This window comes from Macaca nemestrina, chromosome 14, assembly GCF_043159975.1.
Source record: "Macaca nemestrina isolate mMacNem1 chromosome 14, mMacNem.hap1, whole genome shotgun sequence".
NCBI lineage: Eukaryota > Metazoa > Chordata > Mammalia > Primates > Cercopithecidae > Macaca > Macaca nemestrina.
In genome coordinates this window covers 110,904,683-110,910,888 of record NC_092138.1, presented here as the reverse complement: position 1 = coordinate 110,910,888, position 6,206 = coordinate 110,904,683, and positions in this window count along the sequence as shown.

The window sequence follows — 6,206 nt, the reverse complement described above, 5'->3', positions numbered from 1 at the left end:
TACTTGGGAGGCTGAGGCAGGATAATTGCTGGAACCTAGGAGGCGGAGGTTGCAGTGAGCCGAGATCGAGCCATTGCACTCCAGCCTGGGTGACAGAGCAAGACTCTGTCTCAAAGAAAAACAAAAACACAGGGTCTAACTCTTGCCAAGGCTGGAGTACAGTGGCACAATCACAGCTCACTGTGCCCTCCACCTTGCAGGCTCAGGCAAGCCTCCCGCCTCAGCCTCCCCAGTAGCTGGGACAACAAGGCATGTACAACCACACCCAGCTTTTTTTTTTTTTTTTTTTTTTTGAGATGGAGTCTTATTCTGTTGCCCAGGCTGGAGTGCAGTGGCACGATCTCAGCTCACTGCCAGCTCCGCCTCTTGGGTTCACACCATTCTCCTGCCTCAGCCTCCCGAGTAGCTGGGACTACAGGTGCCTGCTACCACGCCCGGCTAATTTTTTGTATTTTTAGTGGAGACAGGGTTTCACCATGTTAGCCAGGCTGGTCTCAAACTCCTGACCTCGCGATCTGCCTGCCTCGGCCTCCTAAAGTCCTGGGATTACAGGCATGAGCCACCGCGCCCTGGCCACACGCAGCTAATTTGTGTGTGTGTGTGTGTGGTAACAGGGTCTCAGGGTCTCACTATGTTGCCCTTGCTATCCCCTGGCTCAAGTGATCCTCCTGCCTTGGTTTCCCAAAGTGCTGGGATTGTAGGCATGAACATTGCACTAGGCCCAAAAATTGTTTAATAATGTTTCTTTTCTGATTACAAAAGATACCCTAATGCTTAAGCCAGGCACAGTGGCCCTCACCTGTAATCCCAGCACTTTGGAAGGACAAGGAAGGCGGATCACTTAAGATCAGGAGTTCCAGACCAGCCTGGCCAACATGGTGAAACCCTATCTCTACCAAAAATACAAAAATTAGCCGGGCATAGTGGCGGGTTCCTGTAGTCTCAGCTACTCGGGAGGCTGAGACAGGAGGATTGCTTAAACCCGGGAGGTGGAGATTTCAGTAAGCCGAGATCGTGCCACTGCACTCCAGTCTGGGTGACAAAGCAAGACTTTGTATCAACACAAAAACAAAAACAAAACAAAAAAATGATACCTAATGCTTAAAAGATGAAAAAATTCAAGTGATACAAGAATGTATTAAATACAGCGAAAGCCACTCATAGTCTTACCTCTCCTCCCCTAGATACAGCTGGTATTAAGGTTCATTTCCATAACTGTTGACACCAGCATATGTTCAGTGTCCTCATCCAGGGAGAGGCCACTGTGTGGAGGACTCTGCTGGAGCTTGGAGGCAGTGGCCAAGGTCAGGGCTCTGCCCAGTATGTGAAACAGCCCCCAGAGTCGAATAATTTAGGTTGCTGTTTCATCTTTTGTGCTCCCAAGCAATGCTTTGTTAATTATACTTAATTAGTTATCCTTATAATACATATCTAGAAGTAGAGTTGTAGAATTTCAGGGGCAATATCTGAGTGTGTGTATTTTTTCTTTTCTTTTCTTTTCTTTTTTTTTTTTTTTTTTTGAGACAGAGTCTCTCTCTGTTGCCCAGGCTGAAGTGTAGTGGCGTGATCTCGGCTCACTGCAACCTCTACCTCCAGGTTCAAGTGATTCTCCTGCCTCAGCGTCCTGAGTAGCTGGGACTACAGGAGCACGCCACCACACCTGGCTAATTTTTGTATTTTTAATAGAGACAAGGTTTCGCCATGTTGGCCAGGCTGGTCTGGAACTCCTCCTAGCCTCAAGTGACATGCCCACCTGCCCCTTCTCTACAAAAAAGTTTTTTAGGCTGGCATGGTGGCTCAGCACTTTGGGAGGCCAAGGCAGGTTGATCACCTGAGGTCAGGAGTTCAGGACCAGCCTGGCCAACATGGTGAAACCCGGTCTCTACTTAAAATACAAAAATTAGCTGAGTGTGGTGGTGGGAACCTGTAATCCTAGCTACTCAGGAGGCTGAGGCAGGAGAATCGCTTGAACCCAGGAGGCAGAGCTTGCAGTGAGCCAAGATGGTACCATCGCACTCCAGCCTGGGTGATGATATTGAAACTCTGTCTCAAAAAAAAATTTTTTTTAATTTTAATTAGCTGGGTGTAGTGGTATGCGTCTGTAGCCCCAGCTACTTGGAGGCCAAAGTGGGATGATTGCTTGAGCCTGGGAAGTGGAGGCTGCAGTGAACTCTGATTCTATCACTGTACTCTAGCTTGGGCAACAGAGGAGACCCTGTCTTAAAAAAAAAAAAAAAAAAAGGAAAAAAAGGAAAAGAAAAGAGAAAAAGAAGACTAGTTGGAGACTTCCAAATGAATTAATAAATCTGTCACAGAAATGGAAATCAAAATAAGAGGAAGTCACATTTCATCTCAAGAGCTTGGTGATACCCAATGTCGCATAGGTAGGCAAGAGCACCTCACACCCTGTCTACTGGTGAGGGATGAGTCGTGCAACCTTTGTGGAGGGCAACCAGCAGAACCTGCCAAAATTGTAAATGCATCTATCTTCTGACCTAGCCATTCCGCAATTAGAACTGTTCTTAGAGGAAAAAAATATGCATACATCCTCACTTGTAAAATTTTTTTGAAAAAGGCCGGGCGCAATGGCTTATGCCCGTAATCCTTGCACTTTGGGAGGCTGAGGCAGACGGATCACTTGAGGCAAGGAGTTCTAGACCATCCTGGCCAACATGGCAAAACCCCGTCTCTACCAAAAATACAAAAATTAGCCAGGCGGGGTGGTGGGCAGCTGTAATCCCAGCTACTAGGAAGGCTGAGGTGGGAGAATCGCTTGAATCCAGGTGGAGGTTGCAGTGAACCGAGATCGTGCCAGTGCACTCCAGCCTCGGTGACAGAGTGAGACTCTGTCTCAAAAAATAAATACATAAATAAAATTTAAATTTAAAAAAAGGCCGGGTGTGATGGCACATGCCTAGGAATCCCAGCCACCTTGGAAGCTGAGGTGTGAAAATTGCTTGAGCCCGGGAGTTCAAGGCTGCAGTGAGCTATGATGGCACCACTGCACTCCAGTCTGGCAACAGAGAGACCCCATCTTAAAAACAAATAAATAGGTCCAGGCGAGGTGGCTCACACCTGTAATCCCAGCACTTTGGGAGGCTGAGGCGGGTGGATCACCTGAGGTCAGCAGTTCAAGACCAGCCTGGCCAACGTGGTAAAACCCCGTCTCTACTAAAATACAAAAATTAGCCAGGCATGAGGGCGGGTCCCTATGTAATCCCAGCTACTTGGGGAGGCTGAGACGGGAGAATCGCTTGCACTAGAAGGTGGCTGCAGTGAGCCAGGATCATGCCACTGCACTCCAGCCTGGGCGATAGAGTAAATGAGACTCCATCTCAAAAAAAAAAAAAAAAATTTTTTTTTTAAATTGGCCAGGTGTGGTGATGTACTCCTGTAGTCCCAGCTACTTAGGAGGCTGAAGCAAGAGGATTGTTTCAGCCCAGGAGTTTGAGGCTGCAGTGAGCTATGGTCGCACCACTGCACTCCAGCCTGGGCAACAGAATGAGACACTGTCTCAAAAAAAACCCCCAAACAAATCAATAAGCAAATAAACCTGCAGACGGTACAAAGAAAACTGAGGATGTAGAGCAACTGAGGAGCTCCTGCACTGCTGATAGGAGTGTAAACTGCTAAAGCCACTGTGGAAAACAGTCTAGTGTTACCTAATAAGGTTGAAGACATGCACACCCTGTGACCCAGAAGTCACCAGGCATGTGTACCCTAAAGAAACCCATGCTTATGGTCACCAGGATGCAGGTATAATACATAGTTCACAGTAGCCAACTCTTAGAGTCACCCAGACATCCATCAGCTGTAGAATGGATGAATACATTGGGGTGTCATGATGGAATACTATACTGTAATGAAAAATCAATGCATTTCAGCTATGTATAACAACCGTTAATCTTGCAAACCTATAGAATATCTATGAAAAGCAGGGTCAGCCAGGCATGGTGGCTCACGCCTGTAATCTCAGCACTTTGGGAGGCTGAGGCAGGTGGATCACCTGAGGTCAGGAGTTCCAGACCAGCCTGGCCAACATGACGAAACCCCATCTCTACTAAAAATACAAAAATTAGCTTGGCATGGTGGCGGGAGCCTGTAATCCCAGCTACTTGGGAGGCTGAGGCAGGAGAATCACTTGAACCTGGGAGGCACAGGTTGCAGTGAGCTGAGATCGCGCCATTGCATTCCAGCCTTGCCAACAAGAGTGAAACTCCATCTCAAAAAAAAAAAAAAAAAAAAAAAAAAAGGCCAGGCACAGTGACTCTCGTCTGTAATCCCAGCACTTTGGGAGGCCAAGGCTGGTGGATTATGAAGTCAAGAGATCAAGACTATCCTGACCAACATGGTGAAACCCTGTCTTCTACAAAACATGCAAAAAAATTAGCTGAGCGTGGTGGCACACGTCTATAATCCCAGCTACTTGGGAGGCTGAGGCAAGAGATTCACTTGAACCCACAAAGCGGAGGTTGCAGTGAGCCAAGACTGCACCACTGCACAAAATGCCAGACATGATGGCTCATGCCTGTAATCCCAGCACTTCAGGAGGTCGAGGTGGGTGGATCACGAGTTTAGAAGCTCAAGACCACCCTGGCCAAAATGGTGAAACACCATCTCTACTAAAAATACAAAAAATTAGCTGGGTGTGGTGCCGGGTGCCTGTAATCCTAGCTATTCAGGCGGCTGAGGCAGAAAATTACTTGAACACTGGAGGCAGAGGTTGCAGTGAGCCGAGATCACGCCACTGCACTCCAGTCTGGGCGACAGAGTGAGACTCCATCTCAAAAAAAAAAAAAAAAAGGGGCCATTGGACACACCTGTAATCCCAGCTACTAGCGAGGCTGAGGTGGGAGGATCACTTGAACCCAGGACGGAGAGGTTGCAGTGAGCTGAGATTGCGCCTCCACACTCCAGCCTGGGTGACAGAGTGAGACCCTGTCTCAAAAAATAAAGCAGGGGCCAGGTGCAGTTGCTCATGCCTAGAATCCCAGAACTCTGGGAGGCTGAGGTAAGACGATCTCTTGAGCCCAGGAGGTAGAGGCCAGCCTGGACAACATAGTGAGACCCCATCTCTACAAAACACAAAATAGTAGCTGGGCATGGTGGCACACAGCTGTAGTACTAGCTACTCAGGATGCTGAGGAGGGAGGATCGCTTGAGCCCCAGAGGTTGAGGCTGCACCATGATGGTGCCACTGCGCTCCAGCCTGAGTAGCAGAGCAAGACCCTGTCTCAAAAAATAAAAATAAAAGAAGGCTGGGTGCAGTGGCTCACACCTATAATCCCAACACTTTGGGAGGCCGAGGCAGGCAGATCACTTGAGGCTAGGAGTATGAGACCAACCTGGCCAGCATGGGGAAACCCCATCTCCACTAAAAATACAAAAATTAGCCGGGCGTGGTGGCACGCCTGTAATTCCAGCTACTCAGGAGGCTGAGGAAGGAGAATTGTTTGAACCAGGGAGGTGGAGGTTGCAGTGAGCCGAGATAGGTCCACTGCACTCCACCCTGGGCAACAGAGCCAGACTCCATCTCAAAAAAAAAAAAAAAAAAAAGCAGGGATATTGTAGTGGTTCTTTCTAGGGGGGGGTCTAAGGGCTAAGGGGCTTATGATCAGGAAGGGACAATGGGGACTTCTGGGTGCTGACAGTGTTCTGTTTCTTGACCCAGGTGATGGTTACATTGAGTTCACTTTATGTTATTTATAAAACTATACATTTGTGGGTTTTTTTTTTTTTGAAACGGAGTCTTGCTCTGTCGCCCAGGCTGGAGTGCAGTGGCGTGATCTGGGCTCACTACAAGCTCCGCCTCCCGGGTTCATGCCATTCTCCTGCCTCAGCCTCCCGAGTAGCTGGGACTACAAGCGCCCACCGCCACACCCGGCTAATTTTTTGTATTTGTGGTAGAGACGGGGTTGCACCATGTTAGCCAAGATGGTTTCGATCTCCTCACCTCGTGATCCGCCCACCTGGGCCTTCCAAAGTGCTGGGATTATAGGCGTGAGCCACCGCGCCCTTCCACATTTGTGTTTTATGCATTCTTCTGTATGAATATTTCACATTTTAATAAATTTTTTTTTTTTTTTTTGAGACAGAGTCTTGCTCAGTCGCCCAGGTTGGAGTGCAGTGGTGTGATCTCCGCTCACTGCAAGCTCCGCCTCCCGGGTTCACGCCATTCTCCTCAGCCTCCTGAGTAGCTGGGACTA